Source organism: Thalassophryne amazonica, chromosome 6 (genome assembly GCF_902500255.1).
Source record: "Thalassophryne amazonica chromosome 6, fThaAma1.1, whole genome shotgun sequence".
In the NCBI taxonomy this organism is placed as follows: Eukaryota; Metazoa; Chordata; class Actinopteri; order Batrachoidiformes; family Batrachoididae; genus Thalassophryne; species Thalassophryne amazonica.
In genome coordinates this window covers 37,458,916-37,475,191 of record NC_047108.1, presented here as the reverse complement: position 1 = coordinate 37,475,191, position 16,276 = coordinate 37,458,916, and positions in this window count along the sequence as shown.

Here is a 16,276-nt window from a genome sequence, read left to right as displayed (position 1 = left end):
CCTGGTCCAGGAACTCACCACCTCAAGCATTCTAGTCAAGTGTCTCCGTGCTCTGGTGTCTCCTTCCTGGAATTTGTGCACTTTCACTATTCTCTGTTCACAGAATAAATTATTTGGCTTTACTCATACTCTCTGCATTTTTTGTCCAAACTTTGCTGTCTGGTCTGACCATAACAGGAGTTTCTGGCCACAATATGGAGCCAGTAGGAGCAGACCTGGTCAGAAAGGCCCTCAGCTTGCAGGGAACGTTATTAGGACGACAGCAGCAACAATTTTAGACACTCTCCGAACAACAACAGACACTTACTGCCCATGTATCACAATTACAGTTCCCAGTTTTCTTCTCTTAAGGTACTTTTACACATAGGCAAAACGTGTTATGAATGTCATATTTGCGTCATTCTTGGCACATTCTTGACATTCTTAATGTGACTTAATGCATCTGAATAGGTTTCTTAATAGTGTGTGTTGGTGTGTGATATTCATGATTTTCGTGGAGCATGTTTTTGGCTGTCAAAAAATTTTCCACGAATGTCATGCACCACCCTCATTTCGCCTCATGTCGTGGAAGTTGCAACTGAGCGTGTTGATCCAGCTTGATTAGTGGTGATTCTTAATAGAGTGTGACAGCGTTCTTCTCTGATGTGCGCATAATAAAACCCTGATGCACCGCAATCAGATTCATTGCTCCAGTACATTGATGAAGGACAGTGATGCCAAGTTGGCTAAAAGCCTTGTTCCAATGCTCCTCAGCACCTGCTGCATGTGCCTGATGTTTGGGAAAACGAGCGAGACGAGAGGCACGTGGAGCCACACATCTGGCTCTCTCTGTCTCCTTCTCTTCTCTGCTCCACTCCATGGCACACAACCCAACTAAGCATGCAGTCACAAAGTTCTTCTGCTGTGGATTTTAGGAACAAAGTGGAGCGATCTGAATTGTTCAGCAACTGATGGTTGGATGAATATGGGTGTGTGTGTGGAGACAATTTACCTCATTCACAACATGACAGAACTTAACGATGTGCCGTTACACGCGATAGCGCACAACAGTGTGCAACAACGTGGAACATTATTCTTGACCGTGCGTAATGGTTCCTGATCATTTTCCAGCAACACGTGTCATTAATCGTAACGTGTAGTAACAGGTTGCTGCAGTTCCTGAGGCCCCTGATGCCTCTTCCCCGAATCATCACATTCGTGATCAGCGGCCAAGAATGTATACTTCGTGGAATTCGTGACATACCGTCGTTATGTGTAAATGCAGCATTAGTGATCAGTTAACACATAGTCAAGCCACACCATGTCACCACCCTCTCCTGCTGCATCCACTGCACCTGCACCTGCACCAACACCTGTACAGCATTCCCACAAACCTATTATTTGTCTTCTAGATTTGGTCAGTAGAAACATATGCCTCCTTTCTGTTACCATCCATGTATACCACAGATCGACATAAGATTGCGGACCTGGTTAGTTTACTCAGGGGTTAGGCATTAGCATGGGCCATGGTCTTGTGGGGAAACAGTTGCCAGTCCTGTCCTTTTATTCTGTGTTTTCCCAGGAATTTCGGATGGTCTTAGATGATCCGATGCAGGGGCAGGTAATCTGCAAGAGATTATCACTCACACAGGAGAACCGCAGTGTGGGTGCATGTTACGGCCCTGGGCCTTGTGGGCTGGGTATTTGGTTGTGTTTGTTTCTGCCCTTCCTTGTTTGCAGGGTGCTTGTTTCAGGAGGAGGCACTTTAAAACTCCGCCTGTTCTTCCGCTTACTCCCCCTCTCTGCTGCTTCGGGTCCTGACATGCCGCTGCCAGGCTCTGGTCCTTCGTCATCCACCTTTGAGTTTGTTTTTTAATTTCACATACCATACACTTTTGCACACATACACACACAATGCATCCAAACACCTGCATTCACCACTGACGCTGACACTCACATCCCATCTTTGTTAAAATATAATTTTTTGTAAATAAATCCTTATTTTGAGCACATTACTCCAGCATGGTCTCCATTTTGTTATGGCTTTGAGCCAGTCATAACAGTGCATATTCAGTTGACTTCCGGGTTCGCGCTGTGGAGTCTGGTTGGAATGCGGCCACACTGTGGAGCATCTTTTTTAATAGACTATCCGAGACTCTTAAGAATGAACTGGCAATCTTGGATGAACCTGAATCATTGGATCTGCTCATTTCATTAACAGTCAGAATCAACAATAGGTTGAGGGAAAGATGCCAGGAGAGAGCCCGAAGAGCAAAACACGCATCTTCCTCTTAGATCTCTCCGCGACTAGGTTCCATGCCTTCTTCCTCGTGCTCCACCAGCCATGCACTCCCTACATCCATGGTGCCCCCTGTCGAGGAGCCCACGCGTCTCAGCAAGGCTTGGTTAACATCTGCTCAACGTCAATATACAACCCCAATTCCAGTGAAGTTGGGATGTTGTGTGAAATGTAAATAAAAACAATACAATGATTTGCAAATCCTCTTCAACCTATATTCAACTGAATACACCACAAAGACAAGATATTTAATGTTCAAACTGATAGATTTTTTTTTTTGTTTTGTGCAAATATTTGCTCATTTTGAAATGGATGCTTGCAACATGTTTCAAAAAAGCTGGGACAGTGGTATGTTTACCACTGTGTTACATCACCTTTCCTTCTAACAACACTCAATAAGTGTTTGGGAACTGAGGACACTAACTGGTGAAGCTTTGTAGGTGGAATTCTTTCCCATTCTTGCTTGATGTACGACTTCAGTTGTTCAACAGTCCTAGGTCTCTGTTGTCGTATTTTTTGCTTCATAATGCGCCACACATTTTCAATGGGCGACAGGTCTGGACTGCAGGCAGGCCAGTAGAAGGTTACATTCCTTGGTTACATTTTTCAGTGCAATCAAATCAAACTAGACCCCTCCAATATTGCTGCCATGGCAGACTGGCCCACTCCCTCAAACATCAAACAGCTTCAGCAGTTTTTAGGATTCGCTAATTTCTATCGTAGGTTTATTTGGAACTTCAGTCAGGTAGCAGTACCTCTCCACAAACTTACTTCATCCAAAACACCCTTTCACTGGTTCTATGAAACTGACAAGGCCTTTAAGTCATTCAAACACGGGTTCACCACAGCACCCATTCTCATACAGCCAGTTCGTCATGGAGGTCGATGCCTCTGACATCGGGATTGGGGGTCATCCTCTCCCAGTGGACTGAGGGCAGCTGCACCCCTGTGCTTATTTTTCTACCTGTCTCCCGCTGAGTGTAGTTATGATGTGGGGAACCGGGAACTCCTGCCTCTGAAGGGGGCACCGGAGGAGTGGAGACACTGGCTTGAAGGTATGCCTTTTATTGTCTGGACTGATCACAAGAATTTGGCACACATTCAGTCCATAAAATGTCTCAATTTCAGGCAGGCCAGGTGGTTGTTGTTTTTCGGAGGATTCAACTTTTCTGTCACATACAGACCCAGATCTAAAAACATCAAATCAGATACTCTATCTCACCAGTTTTCTTCTCAGAACCATACACTAGATCCAGACACCCACAATCCTTTCCAACCAAGTGATCATCGGAGTTTTAACCTGGGACATTGAGAGGGTCATCCAGGAGGCCCAGAAGAATTGCCCTAATCCTGGAGGTGGACTTCCCGGGCGGGTATTCATGCCGCCTGCTGTCCGGTCAACAGTGCTTCAGTTCATACATAATTCCAAGTTCGCCTGTTATCCCGGTATTCAGAAGACCATCCATCTCATCCAACAACACTTCTGGTGGCCCTCAGTCCAGGCAGATGTGTGGGACTACACCAAGGCTTGCACCATCTGTGCCAGGGATAAGACCTCTCACCAGCCACCATTCAGACTCCTCCATCTGCTACCTACTCCCGGTTGCCCCTGATCACACATCTGCCTGGACTTCATCACTGGACTCCCCACCTGGAAGGGCAACACCACCATTCTCATGGTAGTGGATCATTTTTCCAAGGCAGCTCACCTTGTGGGCCTGCCCAAGTTGCCATCTGCCCAGAAGACCACCGACCTAGTCCACCATGTGTTTCAGCTGCATGGCATCCCAATGGACATCATGTCAGACCGAGGACCCCAGTTTACATCTCAAGTTTGGAAGAACTTCTGCTCTGCGCTTGGGGCCTCAGTCAGTCTCTCATCCTGATTCCATCCCCAGTCCAACGGCCAGCTAGAACAGGCTAATCAGGAACTAGGGTCCACCATTCAGTGTGTCACGTCCTTGCACCTGTCATCCTGGAGCACTCAGTTGCCATGGACGACAGGTGCAGGAGCTTACATAACTCACAAGTGAGCTCTGCAACCGGACTTACACCTTTTGAATGTTCACTGGTATATCACCGACGTCTATTTCCAGCCCAGAAATCAGACCTTTCTGTGTCATCAGTTGAAGTCCACCTACTGCAGTGTCGATGGGTGTGGAGGACCACCCATTCTCCTCTGCTCCAGACAAGAGACCAGACTATACTCCATGCAGGCCAGCGCCAAACCCCGGCCCCCAATACCAGCCGGGCCAGGAGGTGTGTCTCATGGTGGAAGCCAGGAAATTGGTGCTGAGGTATCTTGGACCCTTCATTGTCCACTGTCTTATCAACCCCACCGCAGTCTGGCTCCGCCTGCCTCGGTCCATATGTCTCAGCTGGAGCCTGTCCACACCAGCGTGCTGTGTCCTCTGGCCCATCCCCCTCCTCCCGCTCGGCTTGTGGATGGCCATCTGGGGTGGACTGTGCGCCTGATTCTGGACGTGGAGTGCCAGAGTTGGGGTTTCCAGTATCTGGTGGACTGGGAGGGTTATGAACCTGAGGAGTGTTCCTGGGTGCCATGGGGCCTCATACTGCAGCCCTCCTTTCTCTGGGAACTCTATCAGGCCCAGCCAGGCCGGCCTGGTAAGTTCCCTGGGGGCTCCCATTGGGGGGGAGGGGGTACTATTGTGCTGCCTTGGTGTATGCTCTGCTCCCCCTCCCTGAGCTGATTTGTCACACCTGACAGCAATCAACTTCACCTGTGGTGCTGCCCCTCTATAACTGCCAGAAACTCAGCCTAGCCTGCGTGGTACCTGGCCTTAAGTTACTTTTTCTGTGAAGTACCCCCTTGATTTTTCTCCGTGATCTGTTCTTTGCATTTTTTTTTTTTTGACAACTCTGTTTCTTGGGCCTCCAGCATTCCATCCATCTGTGAGCTGCAGGGATGTAAGTGGTTAAAAACAAAAAAGCTGAAACCAAAACTCTCCCCCACCCCGGTAATTTTTGAATTCTCAAAGCTCTGAAATGCAATCTGGGGCTGGGCTATCTGGTAGCTTGCTTCTGACGGATTGTTTGCTGTTGTGACGCACTTCTAAACTTTACATGGTTGTATACATTTCTTTTATTTCTGTTTAGCACTCTTCTGGTTGTTAAGTGTATCTACTCTGAACTTCATTTAACTACAGTCCTGTTGTGAATCGCTAGCGGTTAGCATTCGCTAGCGGTTAGCATTTGCTAACTGTTAGCATTCACTAGCTGTTAGCATTCGTTAGCTGTTAGCATTTGCTAGCGGTTAGCATTTGCTAGCGGTTAGGATTTGCTAGTGGTTAACTTTCGCTAGCTAGGTTGACTCCCCTCGCTATTACTTTTATAGCGACACCCCCCATTTTTTTAATATTTCTGTTATGCTGTGTTTACATATAACGACGACAAGTCACGAATGCCACGAAGTACACATTCTTGGCCACTGATCACGAATGTGATGATTCGGGGCAGAGGCGTCAGGTGTCTTCAGGAACTGCTGCAACCTGTTACCACACGTTACGATTAATGGCACATGTTGCCGGAGAATTATCAGGAACCATTACGCACGGTCAAGAATAGTGTTCCGCGTTGTTGCGTGCTATTGCGCGTAACAGGGCATTGTTAAGTTCTGTCATGTTGTGAAAGAGGTGAATTGTCTCCACACACACCCATATTCATCCAACCGAATTCAGATCGCTCCAGTTTTTCAGAAGAACTTTATAACTGCATGCATAGTTGGGCTCTGTGCCATGGAGTGGCGCAGAGAGGAGGAGGAGGAGACGGACAGAGCCAGATGTGTGGTTTCATGCGGCTCTCGTCTCGCGCATTTTAACAAACATCAGGCACATGCAGCAGGTGGAACACCTGCAGGAGCGCACTGAAGAGCACTGAAATTAGACTTTTAGCCGACTTGGTGTCAGCAGTCAAACTAAATGCGGTGCAGCAGGGTTTAATTGTGCGCACGCTTCTTCCTCCGCCGGACTGGAGGAGGTGCAGAGATGTCTGGCTGCACGTGAGTCTCCTCTCGCTCCTGTGGTTCCTCTGGCTCAGACTCGTTCTCCCGCTCATCGGTTACAACAGTAGGTGGAACACCTGCAGGGGCGTCCTGAGGAGCTTCAGCAGGAACTGTGGAATGACATTTGGAGCTGAGTTTAATTGTGTGCATGTGACAGAAAACTGATTCATCGTGGCGCGCAGTGAAATGTGACGCCGCGTTACAAGTCGTGTCAAAACTTGACAGTTTCCGTGTCACTTCGTAATAACGCATGACAGTTTGGGCTCCAAGAACCATCACAGGAACCACTACGAACATTGTCACATTCTATTAAGGATCACTACTCATCAAGATGGATCAATACGCTCAGTTGAGACCTCTACGACGTGAGACGAAATGAGGGTGGTGTGTGACATTCGTGGAAGATTTTTTGACAGGCAAAAACATGCTCCACGAATATCAAGAATATCATGCACCAACACGCACTATTAAGAAATCCATTCAGATGCATTAAGTCACATTAAGAATGTCAGGAATGTGTCACGAATGATAGAAAAATGACATTCGTAACGTGTCTTGGTTATGTGTAAACGCACCTTTAGTTTTTTAGTGTAACTTGTGAATTTTAGCTTAGTACTTTACTCTTGTGTTAATATTAGGTTTACTTGTAGGAGGTTTTTTTTTTTTTTTTACTCTTCCTACAAGTCTAATACTTCTGCTACTTTTTCAGTGTAACTGCTGTGAATTTTAATTCATTTATTTACGTCTGTGAATCCTGTGTGAGCCTTAGAAGTGGTTAGCTTATCCATTATTGGTTACCTCGTGCTTGCTTGGCTATACTCTTGAATTTCTTAGTGCACGAAATACACTACTTTACATACTTTACACCCTGCGTAAATCCTGCGTGATGTTGGAAGATAGGGCGGCTCTCTTAGAGAGCCGTGTCCGTAAGTTAGAGCAGCTTCTTAGCTCAGTGGAGTTAGATGTTACTGGCACTCCAGATGAGGTTAGTGTTGGGCAGACTAGCGAGCCCATTAGCATTAGCCTAGAAACGCCAGCTGTGGAGGATGGCTTTCAGACTGTGGCTAGGCAGAGGAGGCCCCGTAGGGCTTGGTGCCCAGTTGTGGTACCCCGATCACACTCGCCACTGCGAACTGTGAATCAGTTCTCCCCCTTGGAATTGCCTGATGTGAATTCTCTGATCCCACAAGTGACTTCCACTCCTGTCTCCAGGCGAAACACTGGACTTTAGTGATAGGGGATTCTATCACTGCAAAGTCAGGTTACAGACGCCGGCTGACGTTAAATGTATTCCTGGGGCCAGAGCTCCCGACATTGCATCCCATTTTAGGGTGCTGATGCTGCAGAAGGGAAGACAGACTAAGGAACATGACATGAGCTATAGTCACATAGTTATTCATGTCGGCACCAATGATGTCAGGATGAAGCACTCAGAGGTCACAAAAATGGACACAGAGAGGACTTGTGACCTTGCCAGAAAGTTGTGTCAGCATCGATTAATATTCTTTGGTCCCCTCCCCTCCCGGGGCACTGATGAGGTGTTTAGCAGGCTGACATTGTTAAATAGGTGGCTGGCGCAATTTTGTAGACAGCAAGGCTTTAGCTTTATTGATAACTGGCCTTCGTTCTGGGGCCACCGCGGCTTGCTGATGCCGGACGGTGTCCACCCTACTGGGGAAGGCACCGCCATCTTGTCTGCGGACATAGATAGAGCTCTACAGGGAGGGTAACATTAGGAATTTGCAGAAGGCCATGGAGCAGGTAATTAGAGACCCTGCAAGGCTTATGACAAATGTGGATGTGGAATCCATTAGCTTAGCGGGGAAATTAGTGCAATAAATCCGCTATGGTGACAGTGCGGTTTCTCTGCCAGGGAGGGAAATTCAACAAGTTGAGACTGTGGCCTGCTTCTGTAGACGTGTCCATAAAAATCATAGAGAGATATGCTTTGCAAACTTAATACCCATTACTACATTGGATGATGTTGAAATTGAGGATGGCCCAGTGGTTGTTCCAGCAATAGCAAAGATTTTGTGTATGCTACTGTACCTACAAGGCACGTGGAATGTCTCAAACCTAAACCTACTTCTAGGCATCTTATATATGCTACTCTGGAACCACCGCTAAATCCAAACAGTTCAACTGTCAACCCCACTGAAGTTCTTAGTCTGGGTCTCATTAACATAAGATCACCATCCTCAAAATCATTGTTGATTAATGATCTAATTATTGATCATCACTTTGATATGATTGGGTTATGTGAAACCTTGCGTAAACCTACAGCTATTCTCCCCTTAATTGAGGCCTGCCCACCAGCATATACATTTAGTCACGTCCCTTGTGATGCGAAGCAAGGCAGGGGTGTTGCTCTTAATTATAAATCTAGGTTTAGTTTATTAGCTGTTGGGAGTCACAAATCGTTTGAGCATCTGATTCTCTGCTTTGCTCAGGATATTATGTATTGCCAAGGTCAGAAGTATAAAAATCAGCTGTATTACTTTGTCACTGTATATAGGCCTCCTGGCCCATATTCTGAATTCTTAGATGAATTTGGTGTGTTTATCTTTAACTTGTCAACTAGTGCAGCTAACATTCACAATGATGCCACAAAGCTCAACTCTCTAGTGAATAACAACGCTGCCGTCAGGCGGAGGTCTTGGAAAATAAAACAATGCTGGCTTATCATTTGGTGTAAATAAAATGAATACTGATAGAATAACTCCATTAATGTCAATTCTGTAATTTGTGAAAAGTTAAGATATAACATATATCTTTTAATGTTGAGTAATGCACTAATTCTGAAGTTTTGTAACACACACAGACAGATGGCATTCTGGGTAAAATGTGCCTCTGGGGTAAATACTGCCATGAACACTACTGGCCAGTAGATGGCAGTAGAGACCTTGAAAACTTGCCAAAACAAAATTCCAGATAATCTGTGTCTGCTACTCTGCTACGTTTAAGATGCGTGGAATTTAATAAACGCAAACACAATAACAATGGCTATAAACCCAGAGAATATATTTATGAGAGTTTTAGGCACTAGAGTTTAATGCTGTTGTCCGTGGAGCCTGATCACAGTGTCTCAAATGCATTTCTCATGTCGTGAACGTACTGAGATTACCCTATACCCATAATGCACCTGGACACAGCATGTCCACACTAAAACCTTAAAAATTAGCACATTACTTTAAAACTAAAACATATATCTGATATTTTCACTTTATAAAACTTCAGACGTGACGTAAATTTAAATAACCTGTCCGAAATTAGTTTGGTTAAAATTTGAACCATAAGTTAACTAGAAGCACTCAGAGAGTGCAAACCTCCGCCAAGGCCATAGGGTCACTGATCCTAAAGAGATTCCTTCCTTGGCACAGTGATCTATTCAACAATTCAGTGTTACAACCAAAACTATGATACATACACTTTTCTTTCCTGTATATTTGACATCCTTGACCATGAAAACATACCACTAGAATTTGGAATAACTTTTATGTCTTTATTAGTTGAAAACTTATTGTATAAAAATGATTTTTCAGTAATGGCGGTTTTCTTCTGGATCTAGCTCCATAACATTTGAAGCTACATCAAATCTGATGACACCTTAAGCCGTGGTCACAACCCGCCGTACTTGCACGTGCATGCAGTCTACTTGCAAAAACGTGGGCTAAATTTGGAGATCCGTATGTCCTAAGTACTGCCTCAGTACGAATTTAGGAGCACGCAGACACGCTGTAGAGGTTTTAGTGCATGCAGAACTTTCGCTGCGGTCAGGCTGCGGATTCACCAGCAGTACAGATGACGCATGTTGTGAGTGCTGCCTCAGTACGGATTCAAAGCAGCACATTTTCATTCAATTACTACTGAATTAACCAAATCCGTACGTAGGCAGTACGGATTACGGCACTCACCACATACTATGAAGGCCAACAGACTTGCATGCACAACGCAGCTTCTCACTTGAACTTGGACTTTATTTCCAAACGTCAGCAACACACACTCCACAGCTTCAGTCTGTTAACTACACTGTAAAAAAATCTTGTCAAATTTACGGTGAAAAACTGGCAAATGCGGCAAGAGACCCAAAGAATGAGCCAGTATTTCATGTTTGACCATACTGCCCCCTGTAGGAAGCTGCACAGACAAATCCTGAGAGCACCCACAAAATCAGCTCTCTACTAATCATAATGCTCCGGTCAGGCGGAGATCTTGAAAAATAAAGTCATACTAACTTATGGTTTTGTGAAAATACTGATAGAATAACTCCATTAATGTCAATTCTGTCATTTGTACAAAGTTAAAATATATCATATATCTTTTAATGTTGAATAATGCACTAATTCTGAGGTTTTGTAACAAACACAGACCGCAAAGCATTCTGGGTAAAAGTACCTCTGCTAAACACTGATTGGTTCTTAAAAATTAACACATTACTTTAAAACAAAAACATATATCTGATATTTTCACTTTATAAAACTTCAGACATGACAGTAATTTTAAATAACTTGTCCAAAATGAGTAGGTTAAAATTTGAACCATAAGTTAAAAATGTATGCCTCTGGATGACGGACATTTTTTACAGTGTAGCTGTAACTTTTCGAGGCAAGTAAACAGTCGTACAACTGACCGCTGCAGGCTGGACATGCTCATGCATCGCCGACGCCGAAAAACACCTGCCGCTCCGGTCCCGCTCATAAGAAAGAAAAGCGACCCCCCCCACACACACACACACACACACACACTGCTTTATTGTCAACTCTCTTTATCGTTACACTCCTAGAGACGTGCGTTGAACGTACTCCCTCCCTCCTCTGCCTCCGTACATTTTCACAAAAACGTAGTGGCCATGGCATCCACAGAAAATGTACGGCGGAAAAAAACGCACGGTGGGTTGTGACCAGGGCTTTACTGAATCAGTACAGATTCAGCTCCAATTTAGTGTTAGTTGTGCATCTCTAGCTTCATTTGTCACCTCACACTGACACATTTTCTATTTTCCCTATATTTTGCATATTCTGGATCACCAGATCCGGAATCCGGATCCGATCATCACCAAACTGTTTAATAGAACATTTGACTATGTTACACCCTAATTTTTTTCAAGCTTTTCTGCCTTGTTTTTGTGGAGTTAGAAACTAGAATGTCAAAATTCCCCCTATCCCACAATGGTGAAGAATCCTTTAAAAAATTCCTGGATCCGGATCGTGATCCGGATCCCGATGCTAACGCGTTAGCATGTCTATGGCATTTTCAATGTTAAAAGTTATCATTAAGCAGTTGCAGCTGTCATCACGTTCGGGTCCATTTGTTTTCAAATTGTAATATTTCTTAAATTTATTTTTGTTTATATATTAATAATCTAATGATTAATATATACAATTTTAGAGAAAGAGACAAAAATAAATTTAAGAAATATTAAAAATTTAATCACTTGTTCCTCTTGTCATTTCCAACCACTCCACAAAATTTCATCAAAATCCGTTCAAAAATTATCCTGCTGACAGACAAACAAACAAACAAATGTGACCGAAAACATAACCGCCTTGGTGGAGGTAAAAATGTATGCCTGTGGAAGACCTGGGTGATATTGCCCACGTATCAGTATGGGGTTAAAATAAATTATTATTATTTTTTTGGTGACCAGCTCTCCTTTGCCTGCAGAGGATAGAGTGGTTTCTTCTAGAAACGGCTCTCCTGTGTTTGCAGAGGGTAGAACTACACATCTGCTACAAAACATTTAACAGGTAGGTGCTCAACTGATTTTAAATTTTATAAGAGTTTGTAGCTGTTAGAGCTTTGTTTACCATGTTAACGGTCTAAAAATTCATTCATTCAATCATCTTCTACCGCTTAGTCCAATTAAGGGTCGCGGGGGGCTGGAGCCTATCCCAGCAGTCATAGGGCGCGAGGCGGGGTACACCCAGGACAGGACGCCAGTCTGTCGCAGGGCCACAAACAGACAAACACAGACACACCAACACACACACCTAAGGACAATTTCAAAGATTCCAATCCACCCAACCCACATGTCTTTGGATGTGGGAGGAAACCGGAGCACCCGGAGGAAACCCACGCAAACACGGGGAGAACATGCAAACTCCACACAGAAAGGCCATGGGAATTGAACACACGACCTTCTCGCTGCGAGTGCACTAGATTAGTGCTAACCACTAATCCACCGTGCTGCCGGTCTAAAAATTATCAGACAAAAATTTATCAGAAGTCCAATAATGGTTTTCAAGGTTATCTGAAAAGATAATCTGATAATGAAAACATTATCTTCAATAATTATCAGTAATCGGATTATCGGAACTGTGCCAACCACTGCTGCTGGTAATCTTGTTCACATAAAATCCATAGAAGATTGCCTTGCATCAGTGAGAAGTTGGATGTCTAGAAACTTCCTACTTTTAAACTCTGATAAGACTGAAATGATGGTTCTTGGTCCAGTGAGACATCGGCATCAATTTGACCAGTTAACGCTCAGCCCAGGCTTGTGTGTCATACATCACACTGACAAAGCGAGGAACCTTTGGGCAATTTTTGATCCTACATTGTCCTTTGACCTCCACATTAGAAATATTACGAGGACTGCTTTCTTCCACCTGCGAAATATAGCGAAGATTCGTCCCATCCTGTCTATGGCTGATGCTGAGACCCTGATTCATGCATTTATCTCTTCTAGATTGAACTACTGCAATGTTCTATTTTCTGGTTTACTGCAGTCTGGCATTAGGGCTCTCCAATTTGTCCTTTTGTCACGAAGCAGAAAGTTCGACCACATTACACCCATTTAGCATCCCTTCACTGGCTTCCTGTCCAGGTGAGATCAGATTTTTAAGGTTCTGCTACTAGTCTATAAAATTGTTCACAGACTGGCACCTCCCTACCTAGCTGACCTAAATAAACCTTACGTACCAGCCCGGGATCTGCGTTCTCAGGGTACAGGACTCCTTTGTGTCACTAGGGTGAATAAGAAGTGTACAGGTCATAGAGCTTTCTCTTATCGTGCCCCTGTTCTGTGAAATGATCTCCCTGCGTCAATAAAACAGCCAGATTCTGTGGCGACTTTCAAGTCCAGACTTAAGACGCATTTATTTTCCCTTTCGTATGACTACCATACTGGTATAGTTTTGTTTTACGCTTTTTACTCTTTTAATTCATTTTATTAGGAAACAGAGCATGCTGCGGCCTCAACTTTATCTAAATTCTGGGTCTTTTAGTGAAGTTTAGGGCTAGTGGTTGGCGATCACATTAGTATTTCTTCTGTTTTTCTTGTTCATTAATGCTGGCAAATTATACTGTATTTCTTGTCTTTCTGATGCCTGATTCTGTTTTTTTTTCTCTCTGTTTAAGATGCAGCGCCGTCCAGAGATGGGAGTTGTACTTGTGCTGGCGATCCTCCTGTCGTGTGCATCAACAGCATTTCCTGTGTATTCATTTTGTGAATTGTTCTGTAATTTATGTTTTGTAGCATGGCCCAAGCAGACGGTCACCCCTTTGAGTCTGGTCTGCTTGAGGTTTCTTCCTCAGAGGGAGTTTTTCCTTACCACTGTTGCTCTGGGGGTTAGTAAGGTTAGACCTTACTTGTGTGAAGCGCCTTGAGGCAACTCTGTTGTGATTTGGCGCTATATAAATGAAAATAAATTGAATACATTGAAATTAAATTGGCTATTCCAAACAATAAATTGCAGTGAGTGCAGCACCCATTTTGGTGAAAAAAACAAAACAAACTTTCCTTATTCAAAATCACTCCTCTAGCAGTGTTCTGCGAGGATGCTGCAGTTTTCTAGCTGCAGAAGGAATGAGGAAGTGCAAATACAGATAGATGGGGTGCAGATTTTTTTTTTCCACCAAAACATTTATTCTAGGCTTGCATCTCAGATGTACCTTCTGGTTAATTGTAGCTGAAATTTCAGGTCTTCTTTTTAATAAAACCCTCCTCTATACCACTTCATCATGAAGCTGTATAACTGGGGATACAAAATGCAAAACATGCACTATGCACAGTTTCTCCAGTCACAACCACAGCAGCCTGTAACTTCTTCTGGGTTGTCTTGGTGGTTTTCCTCACTCTTCTTCTTGCACAGTCACTTATTTTTTCAGAACTGTCTACTCCACACAGATTTACCACAAAGTGCCATACTGTTTGTATTTCTTCATAACTGATGTAATTAAAGTTCAAGACATATTCAGTGATGTATCCGTTCCGACTTGTCTGAAGAAAACTCGCAATTAAACTGATTATTTACAGGTATTATATCAAAGGGGCTGATTACTTATGCAACCCATCATCTTGGCTTTTATATTTTTTTATTAATTTATATCAGGTTGTAGACATTTACTTTCAGTTTGAGTCTAAGGAAGATAATTTTAGAATTTTTTATATTGAGAAGCCTGATTTACTTTTTGTATTTGAGATGCCATAAACAAATTAAAATGCATGAAAAACCAAGGGGCTGAATACTTTTGCAAGCTACTGTAATTCAAATTGTGGTCATTGTGATATATTGATGGTCCTCAGCCTCCTGGAGGCGTTTTTATACCCACACAGCTGCCACAGCATTTGTGAAAGTCTGGGGTGTCTGAGAGCCTGAAAGAATCTGCTGACATTGTCACCCTTCCTCTGCGTTTGTCTGCGTGTGTGTGATACACTGTCCTCTGAGCTGTGTTACTGTATTTGGAGCAAACACTCTTCACGTGTACTGACCGGCCCCAGGCCCCACAGCGTCTTGTACCCTTTCACTCAACTTAAGTAACTTGTTGACGTGGGCCTGTCCTCCAGCTGTCGGCTCACCCGATCGTCAGATTTACTCACCACAGGGAATGGCTATTACATCTCCTGTTAGTATTTGCCATAAAAATGCACTGAATGGCGACCAGCTCTGAGGTGCTATAAAAAGCAGCGGGGCATGAGACGGCGTATGTGCGTCATCAATCAGACACAGTGGCAAAACATCGGGCTTCTCCACCGGGGAGTGGAAATTGATTTTTCTGTAAGTCTCAGCGATTAGGGTGTGAAAGAGGGAGCCAGTGGGAAGGAATGGGAGAAAGAAAAAGGAAAGCTAATGTTTTCAGCTAGCTTCATAACTGTACATGTGCCCCCTGCTTATAAATAAAACAACAATTAACAGTGATTCTCAAACAGGTTCAGACTCAGTGGCTCCCTTTTGTGTGTTGTGTTTTTTCTGTGTCAATAAAAGCAACGATTTCCTTTTTCTTCATTGTTTCATTTTAATGGTTTTAAAAGTCTGTTAAGGTAGAATGTTTCAGTATTTCACAAAGGAAGTGGAAACATCAGAAAAAACATTGCATAAAAATGACATAAATTTCTTAGAGAATATATATTTTATAGTATTAGAATCCTGATCCCCCCCACCCCAATCCTGATCTGTGTCATTTAATATTGAGCATCTGACATTCAGTGGTGGGCACAGTTCCGCTAACCACTAATTAACAAAGCTAACTTTTTTGTTAGCGGATTAGCTTTTCAGGTAACTTCAAAAACCATCAGTGGACCAATTAGCTTCCGCTAAATTTAGTTCCACTAATTTAGTCCCAATAATTTAGTCCACTAACGTTTTTGTTTGTTTGTTTGTTCGTTTGTTTGTTTTTTTGCATAGTTAGTAAGGGTGAAATACATTTGGAAACCCTAAAATCATAAATGTTGGTTCCAGTCTGCTATGTATTGCAGCAATCAGGCAGCTGAGAGGAGATGAGCTCAACTCTACCCCATCAGAAGGGTCCTGACTACTAGGCTGCCACAACAACAACAACAACAACAACAACGAAAAACAAAAACAAAACAAAAGTCATTATCATTCACAGCATACAGTGGTCGAGCCGTGAGGCAGACGTCTTAAAAAGAAAAGCAGGTTTGATTTACATTACACAGTCCCAATCAGATGCTTATTTTTTCCAAGTTACGCATATTACACTCAGAGCCATTCCTAACTTCTGTGAGGCCCAAAGCA